This window comes from Phyllobates terribilis, unplaced genomic scaffold (assembly GCF_046119375.1).
Source record: "Phyllobates terribilis strain yellow unplaced genomic scaffold, ASM4611937v1 Scaffold_737__1_contigs__length_740118, whole genome shotgun sequence".
Taxonomy (NCBI): domain Eukaryota; kingdom Metazoa; phylum Chordata; class Amphibia; order Anura; family Dendrobatidae; genus Phyllobates; species Phyllobates terribilis.
Genome location: NW_027363497.1, coordinates 672536 through 687015, shown reverse-complemented (window position 1 = coordinate 687015; position 14480 = coordinate 672536). Strand labels below are relative to the sequence as shown.

Below are 14480 nucleotides of genomic sequence, written 5' to 3'. Positions count from 1 at the left end.
CTTGTTATCAACAGCAGCCTTTTAAACTCACCTGAGCTAACAGGTATGTGAGCTGGTTACTCTGCTGCGCTTAAAATTTCTTTTTTGGTTTGCTACAATGCCTTTTCTGAAACGTTGTCTCCCTCTGCTGGAACACTGACTTCTTTCATTTAATGCCTGCAGACTATAAAAGAGAAACAAACACAAAAAGTTTGGTTGATTAGTCTGTGGCATTCTTTTAAACTGTTGCTTATGGCGGTCTCTGTGAGCTTCTCAGTGACATTCAGCCATCCAGGTATCCCGCCTGCAGTAGACGGAATGTGGCAATGGAACGCTGGCTGCGCGTGTCATAATAGGCTCTGAGCCTTTATATACCTGCGCACAGCAGCAGCCACCTTCAGTCTGCTGCTGGACAGCCAGCAGCAGCAGCAGCAGGAGAGGTAATTAATCAGCAACCCTCCTGCTAAGGGTAGACAGCTGCTCGTTCCACCCCCCCCCCCCGCCTTAATTGGTTCTCCTCCCTTCCAACGGTGTTGAGGCGGGTGGGAACAGCCGGGGGTTGAGGGTACTGTGCTAAAAGAGGTGGAGTTATGCAGATCTAAAACGCGTGGATTGCAGCAGCAGCAAGCCGAAAAGTGCAGGCATGTGAGGGATCTAGAGGTTGACAGCATGTCTTCTTAACGGGAGTCCAGGTGGCCATCTCCACAAATGGACTTTTCAGAATCCTTGGGTGGCACCGTAGTCGGAAACCAATTCTGGTTTTCGGTTCTCGGCCTTTTGGCTAAGATCAAGTGTAGTATCTGTTCTTATCAGTTTAATATCTGATACGTCCCCTATCTGGGGACCATATATTAAATGGATTTTTAGAACAGGGAGATGGAAAAAGAGCTTGCTCTGTCCACTCCACGCATTGACCTGGTATTGCAGTATCTCCAGGACCGGTGCACCCCTTCTTTAATGCAGTTTCTAAAATCAGAAAGAATTGAATTCAATGCTTTTTGTTCATTTGGCTTGTTTGTCGGATTTTGGGATGGACTCTTTGGCTTTGCTTTTCTTCTCCTCATTGGATTTTTCATGTTAAAAGTTGCAGAAGCCAGATGACAAGCTCATTTTGGTTCAACTTCAGCAACTGTGCATTGCATTGCCATGTAATGTAATGCAATGCTATCTATCTAGCTCTCCCTCTGTACTTCCTTTTGGATAAACAGACATATTAGGCAAGCATTTTGGAGCTTTCACCTAAATAACTACAGGTGGTGAGATAAGCTGCACAATATAATTGACCTTTCAGTATATTGTTGCACACACACCATCTATTTAGCAAATGCCCTTGTTATCAACAGCAGCCTTTTAAACTCACCTGAGCTAACAGGTATGTGAGCTGGTTACTCTGCTGCACTTAAAATTTCTTTTTTGGTTTGCTACAATGCCTTTTCTGAAACGTTGTCTCCCTCTGCTGGAACACTGACTTCTTTCATTTAATGCCTGCAGACTATAAAAGAGAAACCAACCCAAAAAGTTTGGTTGATTAGTCTGTGGCATTCTTTTAAACTGTTGCTTATGGCGGTCTCTGTGAGCTTCTCAGTGACATTCAGCCATCCAGGTATCCCGCCTGCAGTAGACGGAATGTGGCAATGGAACGCTGGCTGCGCGTGTCATAATAGGCTCTGAGCCTTTATATACCTGCGCACAGCAGCAGCCACCTTCAGTCTGCTGCTGGACAGCCAGCAGCAGCAGCAGCAGCAGGAGAGGTAATTAATCAGCAACCCTCCTGCTAAGGGTAGACAGCTGCTCGTTCCACCCCCCCCCCCGCCTTAATTGGTTCTCCTCCCTTCCAACGGTGTTGAGGCGGGTGGGAACAGCCGGGGGTTGAGGGTACTGTGCTAAAAGAGGTGGAGTTATGCAGATCTAAAACGCGTGGATTGCAGCAGCAGCAAGCCGAAAAGTGCAGGCATGTGAGGGATCTAGAGGTTGACAGCATGTCTTCTTAACGGGAGTCCAGGTGGCCATCTCCACAAATGGACTTTTCAGAATCCTTGGGTGGTACCGTAGTCGGAAACCAATTCTGGTTATCGCTTCTCGGCCTTTTGGCTAAGATCAAGTGTAGTATCTGTTCTTATCAGTTTAATATCTGATACGTCCCCTATCTGGGGACCATATATTAAATGGATTTTTAGAACAGGGAGATGGAAAAAGAGCTTGCTCTGTCCACTCCACGCATTGACCTGGTATTGCAGTATCTCCAGGACCGGTGCACCCCTTCTTTAATGCAGTTTCTAAAATCAGAAAGAATTGAATTCAATGCTTTTTGTTCATTTGGCTTGTTTGTCGGATTTTGGGATGGACTCTTTGGCTTTGCTTTTCTTCTCCTCATTGGATTTTTCATGTTAAAAGTTGCAGAAGCCAGATGACAAGCTCATTTTGGTTCAACTTCAGCAACTGTGCATTGCATTGCCATGTAATGTAATGCAATGATATCTATCTAGCTCTCCCTCTATACTTCCTTTTGGATAAACAGACATATTAGGCAAGCATTTTGGAGCTTTCACCTAAATAACTACAGGTGGTGAGATAAGCTGCACAATATAATTGACCTTTCAGTATATTGTTGCACACACACCATCTATTTAGCAAATGCCCTTGTTATCAACAGCAGCCTTTTAAACTCACCTGAGCTAACAGGTATGTGAGCTGGTTACTCTGCTGCGCTTAAAATTTCTTTTTTGGTTTGCTACAATGCCTTTTCTGAAACGTTGTCTCCCTCTGCTGGAACACTGACTTCTTTCATTTAATGCCTGCAGACTATAAAAGAGAAACCAACCCAAAAGTTTGGTTGATTAGTCTGTGGCATTCTTTTAAACTGTTGCTTATGGCGGTCTCTGTGAGCTTCTCAGTGACATTCAGCCATCCAGGTATCCCGCCTGCAGTAGACGGAATGTGGCAATGGAACGCTGGCTGCGCGTGTCATAATAGGCTCTGAGCCTTTATATACCTGCGCACAGCAGCAGCCACCTTCAGTCTGCTGCTGGACAGCCAGCAGCAGCAGCAGCAGCAGGAGAGGTAATTAATCAGCAACCCTCCTGCTAAGGGTAGACAGCTGCTCGTTCCAACCCCCCACCCCCCGCCTTAATTGGTTCTCCTCCCTTCCAACGGTGTTGAGGCGGGTGGGAACAGCCGGGGGTTGAGGGTACTGTGCTAAAAGAGGTGGAGTTATGCAGATCTAAAACGCGTGGATTGCAGCAGCAGCAAGCCGAAAAGTGCAGGCATGTGAGGGATCTAGAGGTTGACAGCATGTCTTCTTAACGGGAGTCCAGGTGGCCATCTCCACAAATGGACTTTTCAGAATCCTTGGGTGGCACCGTAGTCGGAAACCAATTCTGGTTATCGCTTCTCGGCCTTTTGGCTAAGATCAAGTGTAGTATCTGTTCTTATCAGTTTAATATCTGATACGTCCCCTATCTGGGGACCATATATTAAATGGATTTTTAGAACAGGGAGATGGAAAAAGAGCTTGCTCTGTCCACTCCACGCATTGACCTGGTATTGCAGTATCTCCAGGACCGGTGCACCCCTTCTTTAATGCAGTTTCTAAAATCAGAAAGAATTGAATTCAATGCTTTTTGTTCATTTGGCTTGTTTGTCGGATTTTGGGATGGACTCTTTGGCTTTGCTTTTCTTCTCCTCATTGGATTTTTCATGTTAAAAGTTGCAGAAGCCAGATGACAAGCTCATTTTGGTTCAACTTCAGCAACTGTGCATTGCATTGCCATGTAGTGTAATGCAATGCTATCTATCTAGCTCTCCCTCTATACTTCCTTTTGGATAAACAGACATATTAGGCAAGCATTTTGGAGCTTTCACCTAAATAACTACAGGTGGTGAGATAAGCTGCACAATATAATTGACCTTTCAGTATATTGTTGCACACACACCATCTATTTAGCAAATGCCCTTGTTATCAACAGCAGCCTTTTAAACTCACCTGAGCTAACAGGTATGTGAGCTGGTTACTCTGCTGCGCTTAAAATTTCTTTTTTGGTTTGCTACAATGCCTTTTCTGAAACGTTGTCTCCCTCTGCTGGAACACTGACTTCTTTCATTTAATGCCTGCAGACTATAAAAGAGAAACCAACCCAAAAAGTTTGGTTGATTAGTCTGTGGCATTCTTTTAAACTGTTGCTTATGGCGGTCTCTGTGAGCTTCTCAGTGACATTCAGCCATCCAGGTATCCCGCCTGCAGTAGACGGAATGTGGCAATGGAACGCTGGCTGCGCGTGTCATAATAGGCTCTGAGCCTTTATATACCTGCGCACAGCAGCAGCCACCTTCAGTCTGCTGCTGGACAGCCAGCAGCAGCAGCAGCAGCAGGAGAGGTAATTAATCAGCAACCCTCCTGCTAAGGGTAGACAGCTGCTCGTTCCACCCCCCCCCCGCCTTAATTGGTTCTCCTCCCTTCCAACGGTGTTGAGGCGGGTGGGAACAGCCGGGGGTTGAGGGTACTGTGCTAAAAGAGGTGGAGTTATGCAGATCTAAAACGCGTGGATTGCAGCAGCAGCAAGCCGAAAAGTGCAGGCATGTGAGGGATCTAGAGGTTGACAGCATGTCTTCTTAACGGGAGTCCAGGTGGCCATCTCCACAAATGGACTTTTCAGAATCCTTGGGTGGCACCGTAGTAGGAAACCAATTCTGGTTATCGCTTCTCGGCCTTTTGGCTAAGATCAAGTGTAGTATCTGTTCTTATCAGTTTAATATCTGATACGTCCCCTATCTGGGGACCATATATTAAATGGATTTTTAGAACAGGGAGATGGAAAAAGAGCTTGCTCTGTCCACTCCACGCATTGACCTGGTATTGCAGTATCTCCAGGACCGGTGCACCCCTTCTTTAATGCAGTTTCTAAAATCAGAAAGAATTGAATTCAATGCTTTTTGTTCATTTGGCTTGTTTGTCGGATTTTGGGATGGACTCTTTGGCTTTGCTTTTCTTCTCCTCATTGGATTTTTCATGTTAAAAGTTGCAGAAGCCAGATGACAAGCTCATTTTGGTTCAACTTCAGCAACTGTGCATTGCATTGCCATGTAATGTAATGCAATGCTATCTATCTAGCTCTCCCTCTATACTTGCTTTTGGATAAACAGACATATTAGGCAAGCATTTTGGAGCTTTCACCTAAATAACTACAGGTGGTGAGATAAGCTGCACAATATAATTGACCTTTCAGTATATTGTTGCACACACACCATCTATTTAGCAAATGCCCTTGTTATCAACAGCAGCCTTTTAAACTCACCTGAGCTAACAGGTATGTGAGCTGGTTACTCTGCTGCGCTTAAAATTTCTTTTTTGGTTTGCTACAATGCCTTTTCTGAAACGTTGTCTCCCTCTGCTGGAACACTGACTTCTTTCATTTAATGCCTGCAGACTATAAAAGAGAAACCAACCCAAAAAGTTTGGTTGATTAGTCTGTGGCATTCTTTTAAACTGTTGCTTATGGCGGTCTCTGTGAGCTTCTCAGTGACATTCAGCCATCCAGGTATCCCGCCTGCAGTAGACGGAATGTGGCAATGGAACGCTGGCTGCGCGTGTCATAATAGGCTCTGAGCCTTTATATACCTGCGCACAGCAGCAGCCACCTTCAGTCTGCTGCTGGACAGCCAGCAGCAGCAGCAGCAGGAGAGGTAATTAATCTGCAACCCTCCTGCTAAGGGTAGACAGCTGCTCGTTCCACCCCCCCACCCCCCGCCTTAATTGGTTCTCCTCCCTTCCAACGGTGTTGAGGCGGGTGGGAACAGCCGGGGGTTGAGGGTACTGTGCTAAAAGAGGTGGAGTTATGCAGATCTAAAACGCGTGGATTGCAGCAGCAGCAAGCCGAAAAGTGCAGGCATGTGAGGGATCTAGAGGTTGACAGCATGTCTTCTTAACGGGAGTCCAGGTGGCCATCTCCACAAATGGACTTTTCAGAATCCTTGGGTGGCACCGTAGTCGGAAACCAATTCTGGTTATCGCTTCTCGGCCTTTTGGCTAAGATCAAGTGTAGTATCTGTTCTTATCAGTTTAATATCTGATACGTCCCCTATCTGGGGACCATATATTAAATGGATTTTTAGAACAGGGAGATGGAAAAAGAGCTTGCTCTGTCCACTCCACGCATTGACCTGGTATTGCAGTATCTCCAGGACCGGTGCACCCCTTCTTTAATGCAGTTTCTAAAATCAGAAAGAATTGAATTCAATGCTTTTTGTTCATTTGGCTTGTTTGTCGGATTTTGGGATGGACTCTTTGGCTTTGCTTTTCTTCTCCTCATTGGATTTTTCATGTTAAAAGTTGCAGAAGCCAGATGACAAGCTCATTTTGGTTCAACTTCAGCAACTGTGCATTGCATTGCCATGTAATGTAATGCAATGCTATCTATCTAGCTCTCCCTCTATACTTCCTTTTGGATAAACAGACATATTAGGCAAGCATTTTGGAGCTTTCACCTAAATAACTACAGGTGGTGAGATAAGCTGCACAATATAATTGACCTTTCAGTATATTGTTGCACACACACCATCTATTTAGCAAATGCCCTTGTTATCAACAGCAGCCTTTTAAACTCACCTGAGCTAACAGGTATGTGAGCTGGTTACTCTGCTGCGCTTAAAATTTCTTTTTTGGTTTGCTACAATGCCTTTTCTGAAACGTTGTCTCCCTCTGCTGGAACACTGACTTCTTTCATTTAATGCCTGCAGACTATAAAAGAGAAACCAACCCAAAAAGTTTGGTTGATTAGTCTGTGGCATTCTTTTAAACTGTTGCTTATGGCGGTCTCTGTGAGCTTCTCAGTGACATTCAGCCATCCAGGTATCCCGCCTGCAGTAGACGGAATGTGGCAATGGAACGCTGGCTGCGCGTGTCATAATAGGCTCTGAGCCTTTATATACCTGCGCACAGCAGCAGCCACCTTCAGTCTGCTGCTGGACAGCCAGCAGCAGCAGCAGCAGCAGGAGAGGTAATTAATCAGCAACCCTCCTGCTAAGGGTACACAGCTGCTTGTTTCAACCCCCCCCCCCCCCCGCCTTAATTGGTTCTCCTCCCTTCCAACGGTGTTGAGGCGGGTGGGAACAGCCGGGGGTTGAGGGTACTGTGCTAAAAGAGGTGGAGTTATGCAGATCTAAAACGCGTGGATTGCAGCAGCAGCAAGCCGAAAAGTGCAGGCATGTGAGGGATCTAGAGGTTGACAGCATGTCTTCTTAACGGGAGTCCAGGTGGCCATCTCCACAAATGGACTTTTCAGAATCCTTGGGTGGCACCGTAGTCGGAAACCAATTCTGGTTATCGCTTCTCGGCCTTTTGGCTAAGATCAAGTGTAGTATCTGTTCTTATCAGTTTAATATCTGATACGTCCCCTATCTGGGGACCATATATTAAATGGATTTTTAGAACAGGGAGATGGAAAAAGAGCTTGCTCTGTCCACTCCACGCATTGACCTGGTATTGCAGTATCTCCAGGACCGGTGCACCCCTTCTTTAATGCAGTTTCTAAAATCAGAAAGAATTGAATTCAATGCTTTTTGTTCATTTGGCTTGTTTGTCGGATTTTGGGATGGACTCTTTGGCTTTGCTTTTCTTCTCCTCATTGGATTTTTCATGTTAAAAGTTGCAGAAGCCAGATGACAAGCTCATTTTGGTTCAACTTCAGCAACTGTGCATTGCATTGCCATGTAATGTAATGCAATGCTATCTATCTAGCTCTCCCTCTATACTTCCTTTTGGATAAACAGACATATTAGGCAAGCATTTTGGAGCTTTCACCTAAATAACTACAGGTGGTGAGATAAGCTGCACAATATAATTGACCTTTCAGTATATTGTTGCACACACACCATCTATTTAGCAAATGCCCTTGTTATCAACAGCAGCCTTTTAAACTCACCTGAGCTAACAGGTATGTGAGCTGGTTACTCTGCTGCGCTTAAAATTTCTTTTTTGGTTTGCTACAATGCCTTTTCTGAAACGTTGTCTCCCTCTGCTGGAACACTGACTTCTTTCATTTAATGCCTGCAGACTATAAAAGAGAAACCAACCCAAAAAGTTTCGTTGATTAGTCTGTGGCATTCTTTTAAACTGTTGCTTATGGCGGTCTCTGTGAGCTTCTCAGTGACATTCAGCCATCCAGGGATCCCGCCTGCAGTAGACGGAATGTGGCAATGGAACGCTGGCTGCGCGTGTCATAATAGGCTCTGAGCCTTTATATACCTGCGCACAGCAGCAGCCACCTTCAGTCTGCTGCTTGACAGCCAGCAGCAGCAGCAGCAGCAGGAGAGGTAATTAATCAGCAACCCTCCTGCTAAGGGTAGACAGCTGCTCGTTCCACCCCCCCCCCGCCTTAATTGGTTCTCCTCCCTTCCAACGGTGTTGAGGCGGGTGGGAACAGCCGGGGGTTGAGGGTACTGTGCTAAAAGAGGTGGAGTTATGCAGATCTAAAACGCGTGGATTGCAGCAGCAGCAAGCCGAAAAGTGCAGGCATGTGAGGGATCTAGAGGTTGACAGCATGTATTCTTAACGGGAGTCCAGGTGGCCATCTCCACAAATGGACTTTTCAGAATCCTTGGGTGGCACCGTAGTCGGAAACCAATTCTGGTTATCGCTTCTCGGCCTTTTGGCTAAGATCAAGTGTAGTATCTGTTCTTATCAGTTTAATATCTGATACGTCCCCTATCTGGGGACCATATATTAAATGGATTTTTAGAACAGGGAGATGGAAAAAGAGCTTGCTCTGTCCACTCCACGCATTGACCTGGTATTGCAGTATCTCCAGGACCGGTGCACCCCTTCTTTAATGCAGTTTCTAAAATCAGAAAGAATTGAATTCAATGCTTTTTGTTCATTTGGCTTGTTTGTCGGATTTTGGGATGGACTCTTTGGCTTTGCTTTTCTTCTCCTCATTGGATTTTTCATGTTAAAAGTTGCAGAAGCCAGATGACAAGCTCATTTTGGTTCAACTTCAGCAACTGTGCATTGCATTGCCATGTAATGTAATGCAATGCTATCTATCTAGCTCTCCCTCTATACTTCCTTTTGGATAAACAGACATATTAGGCAAGCATTTTGGAGCTTTCACCTAAATAACTACAGGTGGTGAGATAAGCTGCACAATATAATTGACCTTTCAGTATATTGTTGCACACACACCATCTATTTAGCAAATGCCCTTGTTATCAACAGCAGCCTTTTAAACTCACCTGAGCTAACAGGTATGTGAGCTGGTTACTCTGCTGCGCTTAAAATTTCTTTTTTGGTTTGCTACAATGCCTTTTCTGAAACGTTGTCTCCCTCTGCTGGAACACTGACTTCTTTCATTTAATGCCTGCAGACTATAAAAGAGAAACCAACCCAAAAAGTTTGGTTGATTAGTCTGTGGCATTCTTTTAAACTGTTGCTTATGGCGGTCTCTGTGAGCTTCTCAGTGACATTCAGCCATCCAGGTATCCCGCCTGCAGTAGACGGAATGTGGCAATGGAACGCTGGCTGCGCGTGTCATAATAGGCTCTGAGCCTTTATATACCTGCGCACAGCAGCAGCCACCTTCAGTCTGCTGCTGGACAGCCAGCAGCAGCAGCAGCAGCAGGAGAGGTAATTAATCAGCAACCCTCCTGCTAAGGCTAGACAGCTGCTCGTTCCACCCCCCCCCCCCCCGCCTTAATTGGTTCTCCTCCCTTCCAACGGTGTTGAGGCGGGTGGGAACAGCCGGGGGTTGAGGGTACTGTGCTAAAAGAGGTGGAGTTATGCAGATCTAAAACGCGTGGATTGCAGCAGCAGCAAGCCGAAAAGTGCAGGCATGTGAGGGATCTAGAGGTTGACAGCATGTCTTCTTAACGGGAGTCCAGGTGGCCATCTCCACAAATGGACTTTTCAGAATCCTTGGGTGGCACCGTAGTCGGAAACCAATTCTGGTTATCGCTTCTCGGCCTTTTGGCTAAGATCAAGTGTAGTATCTGTTCTTATCAGTTTAATATCTGATACGTCCCCTATCTGGGGACCATATATTAAATGGATTTTTAGAACAGGGAGATGGAAAAAGAGCTTGCTCTGTCCACTCCACGCATTGACCTGGTATTGCAGTATCTCCAGGACCGGTGCACCCCTTCTTTAATGCAGTTTCTAAAATCAGAAAGAATTGAATTCAATGCTTTTTGTTCATTTGGCTTGTTTGTCGGATTTTGGGATGGACTCTTTGGCTTTGCTTTTCTTCTCCTCATTGGATTTTTCATGTTAAAAGTTGCAGAAGCCAGATGACAAGCTCATTTTGGTTCAACTTCAGCAACTGTGCATTGCATTGCCATGTAATGTAATGCAATGCTATCTATCTAGCTCTCCCTCTATACTTCCTTTTGGATAAACAGACATATTAGGCAAGCATTTTGGAGCTTTCACCTAAATAACTACAGGTGGTGAGATAAGCTGCACAATATAATTGACCTTTCAGTATATTGTTGCACACACACCATCTATTTAGCAAATGCCCTTGTTATCAACAGCAGCCTTTTAAACTCACCTGAGCTAACAGGTATGTGAGCTGGTTACTCTGCTGCGCTTAAAATTTCTTTTTTGGTTTGCTACAATGCCTTTTCTGAAACGTTGTCTCCCTCTGCTGGAACACTGACTTCTTTCATTTAATGCCTGCAGACTATAAAAGAGAAACCAACCCAAAAAGTTTGGTTGATTAGTCTGTGGCATTCTTTTAAACTGTTGCTTATGGCGGTCTCTGTGAGCTTCTCAGTGACATTCAGCCATCCAGGTATCCCGCCTGCAGTAGACGGAATGTGGCAATGGAACGCTGGCTGCGCGTGTCATAATAGGCTCTGAGCCTTTATATACCTGCGCACAGCAGCAGCCACCTTCAGTCTGCTGCTGGACAGCCAGCAGCAGCAGCAGCAGCAGGAGAGGTAATTAATCAGCAACCCTCCTGCTAAGGGTAGACAGCTGCTCGTTCCACCCCCCCCCCCCCCCCGCCTTAATTGGTTCTCCTCCCTTCCAACGGTGTTGAGGCGGGTGGGAACAGCCGGGGGTTGAGGGTACTGTGCTAAAAGAGGTGGAGTTATGCAGATCTAAAACGCGTGGATTGCAGCAGCAGCAAGCCGAAAAGTGCAGGCATGTGAGGGATCTAGAGGTTGACAGCATGTCTTCTTAACGGGAGTCCAGGTGGCCATCTCCACAAATGGACTTTTCAGAATCCTTGGGTGGCACCGTAGTCGGAAACCAATTCTGGTTATCGCTTCTCGGCCTTTTGGCTAAGATCAAGTGTAGTATCTTTCGAAAAGGCGGTTTTGGATGTTGGCCGCCCTAGTAGATTGATACATTATGCACACTGGGGTTTAGGCGCTTGTTAGTACGCCAGGTGGCTAATATAGTCATCTGGTGGAAAGCATGGCCCCCCAGGATCGACGCCATTGGGCCGGGGAAGATCGAAAGCCCGAAGTGTGAAGTGCCCCAGGAGTGGTGACCCTGGGGTGCCTTAACTCACTGGGATTGGGAACCCCACTTGAGTTTATGGCACATTTGCACAAGCACTTCAAATTTTCTTTCTTCGCACACACCCTTATTCCGGGCCTTCTGGCCTTAGGATGGGGAATTTTTCAATTCCCGGTCGAAGGTCCGGGCAGTATTATACTGTGAAACCTTCACTATTTATTTAATTTCTTTGTCACTGTGTGTCCACTTATTCACGTGTGTCACGTCCTACTAGGATTTTGTTGGGATGCGGTTCCCTTACGGGTTCCTCTCTTGGCAGGTCTAGGGGGGGAGTGTGTGGCCATCAGGTTCCGCTCCCCCCTGAACCCCCCTGGCTCTCCTCTTTCGGGAGGAGAGCGTTGTTGGCTCCCCTCTTCTGGGAGGGGAGCACAGTCTTTGGCTCCCAGTGCCTTGCTCGGGTGAGAACTCGGGCAGGTGCTGGGGGTAAGATTGGGTCGCCTCTGGCTTCGGCTGGAGGTGGCTTTTTGTCCCTGTTCCTCGCTGTGGCCTTTTGGCTCGGAGGGACGGGGAATGGTTCGGGGGACCCTTCTCCTTTTGGAGAGGGTTTCAAGAAGACCAGCATCCTAGTGCACTTTTTTTGTGGCACTTGTCACTTTTTTAAGCGCACTCGGGTTTTGTACACGAATTCGGGCTTTCGATAAAAAAAAAAAAAAAAAAAAATCTGTTCTTATCAGTTTAATATCTGATACGTCCCCTATCTGGGGACCATATATTAAATGGATTTTTAGAACAGGGAGATGGAAAAAGAGCTTGCTCTGTCCACTCCACGCATTGACCTGGTATTGCAGTATCTCCAGGACCGGTGCACCCCTTCTTTAATGCAGTTTCTAAAATCAGAAAGAATTGAATTCAATGCTTTTTGTTCATTTGGCTTGTTTGTCGGATTTTGGGATGGACTCTTTGGCTTTGCTTTTCTTCTCCTCATTGGATTTTTCATGTTAAAAGTTGCAGAAGCCAGATGACAAGCTCATTTTGGTTCAACTTCAGCAACTGTGCATTGCATTGCCATGTAATGTAATGCAATGCTATCTATCTAGCTCTCCCTCTATACTTCCTTTTGGATAAACAGACATATTAGGCAAGCATTTTGGAGCTTTCACCTAAATAACTACAGGTGGTGAGATAAGCTGCACAATATAATTGACCTTTCAGTATATTGTTGCACACACACCATCTATTTAGCAAATGCCCTTGTTATCAACAGCAGCCTTTTAAACTCACCTGAGCTAACAGGTATGTGAGCTGGTTACTCTGCTGCGCTTAAAATTTATTTTTTGGTTTGCTACAATGCCTTTTCTAAAACGTTGTCTCCCTCTGCTGGAACACTGACTTCTTTCATTTAATGCCTGCAGACTATAAAAGAGAAACCAACCCAAAAAGTTTGGTTGATTAGTCTGTGGCATTCTTTTAAACTGTTGCTTATGGCGGTCTCTGTGAGCTTCTCAGTGACATTCAGCCATCTAGGTATCTCGCCTGCAGTAGACGGAATGTGGCAATGGAACGCTGGCTGCGCGTGTCATAATAGGCTCTGAGCCTTTATATACCTGCGCACAGCAGCAGCCACCTTCAGTCTGCTGCTGGACAGCCAGCAGCAGCAGCAGCAGGAGAGGTAATTAATCAGCAACCCTCCTGCTAAGGGTAGACAGCTGCTCGTTCCACCCCCCCCCCGCCTTAATTGGTTCTCCTCCCTTCCAACGGTGTTGAGGCGGGTGGGAACAGCCGGGGGTTGAGGGTACTGTGCTAAAAGAGGTGGAGTTATGCAGATCTAAAACGCGTGGATTGCAGCAGCAGCAAGCCGAAAAGTGCAGGCATGTGAGGGATCTAGAGGTTGACAGCATGTCTTCTTAACGGGAGTCCAGGTGGCCATCTCCACAAATGGACTTTTCAGAATCCTTGGGTGGCACCGTAGTCGGAAACCAATTCTGGTTATCGCTTCTCGGCCTTTTGGCTAAGATCAAGTGTAGTATCTGTTCTTATCAGTTTAATATCTGATACGTCCCCTATCTGGGGACCATATATTAAATGGATTTTTAGAACAGGGAGATGGAAAAAGAGCTTGCTCTGTCCACTCCACGCATTGACCTGGTATTGCAGTATCTCCAGGACCGGTGCACCCCTTCTTTAATGCAGTTTCTAAAATCAGAAAGAATTGAATTCAATGCTTTTTGTTCATTTGGCTTGTTTGTCGGATTTTGGGATGGACTCTTTGGCTTTGCTTTTCTTCTCCTCATTGGATTTTTCATGTTAAAAGTTGCAGAAGCCAGATGACAAGCTCATTTTGGTTCAACTTCAGCAACTGTGCATTGCATTGCCATGTAATGTAATGCAATGCTATCTATCTAGCTCTCCCTCTATACTTCCTTTTGGATAAACAGACATATTAGGCAAGCATTTTGGAGCTTTCACCTAAATAACTACAGGTGGTGAGATAAGCTGCACAATATAATTGACCTTTCAGTATATTGTTGCACACACACCATCTATTTAGCAAATGCCCTTGTTATCAACAGCAGCCTTTTAAACTCACCTGAGCTAACAGGTATGTGAGCTGGTTACTCTGCTGCGCTTAAAATTTCTTTTTTGGTTTGCTACAATGCCTTTTCTGAAACGTTGTCTCCCTCTGCTGGAACACTGACTTCTTTCATTTAATGCCTGCAGACTATAAAAGAGAAACCAACCCAAAAAGTTTGGTTGATTAGTCTGTGGCATTCTTTTAAACTGTTGCTTATGGCGGTCTCTGTGAGCTTCTCAGTGACATTCAGCCATCCAGGTATCCCGCCTGCAGTAGACGGAATGTGGCAATGGAACGCTGGCTGCGCGTGTCATAATAGGCTCTGAGCCTTTATATACCTGCGCACAGCAGCAGCCACCTTCAGTCTGCTGCTGGACAGCCAGCAGCAGCAGCAGCAGCAGGAGGGGTAATTAATCAGCAACCCTCCTGCTAAGGGTAGACAGCTGCTCGTTCCACCCCCCCCCCCGCCTTAAT

At 45.9% G+C, this 14480-nt stretch overlaps 10 non-coding genes and 1 pseudogene across 10 annotated transcripts; all 11 read left to right on the top strand.

The window, feature by feature from the left end:
- Nucleotides 1-740: 740 nt before the first annotated feature.
- Nucleotides 741-931, top strand: LOC141238467 (U2 spliceosomal RNA). Its single transcript, XR_012303951.1, has one exon. It is a non-coding gene; the product is annotated as a U2 spliceosomal RNA (small nuclear RNA).
- A 1119-nt stretch (nt 932-2050) lies between these two features.
- Nucleotides 2051-2241, top strand: LOC141238344 (U2 spliceosomal RNA). The gene has a single exon (XR_012303833.1). It is a non-coding gene; the product is annotated as a U2 spliceosomal RNA (small nuclear RNA).
- A 1121-nt stretch (nt 2242-3362) lies between these two features.
- On the top strand, nt 3363-3553 carry LOC141238343 (U2 spliceosomal RNA). Its single transcript, XR_012303832.1, has one exon. It is a non-coding gene; the product is annotated as a U2 spliceosomal RNA (small nuclear RNA).
- A 1118-nt stretch (nt 3554-4671) lies between these two features.
- LOC141238342 (U2 spliceosomal RNA) lies at nt 4672-4862 on the top strand. Its single transcript, XR_012303831.1, has one exon. It is a non-coding gene; the product is annotated as a U2 spliceosomal RNA (small nuclear RNA).
- A 1119-nt stretch (nt 4863-5981) lies between these two features.
- LOC141238341 (U2 spliceosomal RNA) lies at nt 5982-6172 on the top strand. The gene has a single exon (XR_012303830.1). It is a non-coding gene; the product is annotated as a U2 spliceosomal RNA (small nuclear RNA).
- A 1124-nt stretch (nt 6173-7296) lies between these two features.
- Nucleotides 7297-7487, top strand: LOC141238340 (U2 spliceosomal RNA). The gene has a single exon (XR_012303829.1). It is a non-coding gene; the product is annotated as a U2 spliceosomal RNA (small nuclear RNA).
- A 1118-nt stretch (nt 7488-8605) lies between these two features.
- On the top strand, nt 8606-8796 carry LOC141238338 (U2 spliceosomal RNA). Its single transcript, XR_012303827.1, has one exon. It is a non-coding gene; the product is annotated as a U2 spliceosomal RNA (small nuclear RNA).
- A 1122-nt stretch (nt 8797-9918) lies between these two features.
- LOC141238337 (U2 spliceosomal RNA) lies at nt 9919-10109 on the top strand. The gene has a single exon (XR_012303826.1). It is a non-coding gene; the product is annotated as a U2 spliceosomal RNA (small nuclear RNA).
- Nucleotides 10110-11233: 1124 nt separating this feature from the next.
- Nucleotides 11234-11325, top strand: LOC141237990 (U2 spliceosomal RNA; annotated as a pseudogene).
- A 794-nt stretch (nt 11326-12119) lies between these two features.
- LOC141237970 (U2 spliceosomal RNA) lies at nt 12120-12307 on the top strand. Its single transcript, XR_012303486.1, has one exon. It is a non-coding gene; the product is annotated as a U2 spliceosomal RNA (small nuclear RNA).
- A 1115-nt stretch (nt 12308-13422) lies between these two features.
- Nucleotides 13423-13613, top strand: LOC141238336 (U2 spliceosomal RNA). The gene has a single exon (XR_012303825.1). It is a non-coding gene; the product is annotated as a U2 spliceosomal RNA (small nuclear RNA).
- Nucleotides 13614-14480: the final 867 nt, after the last annotated feature.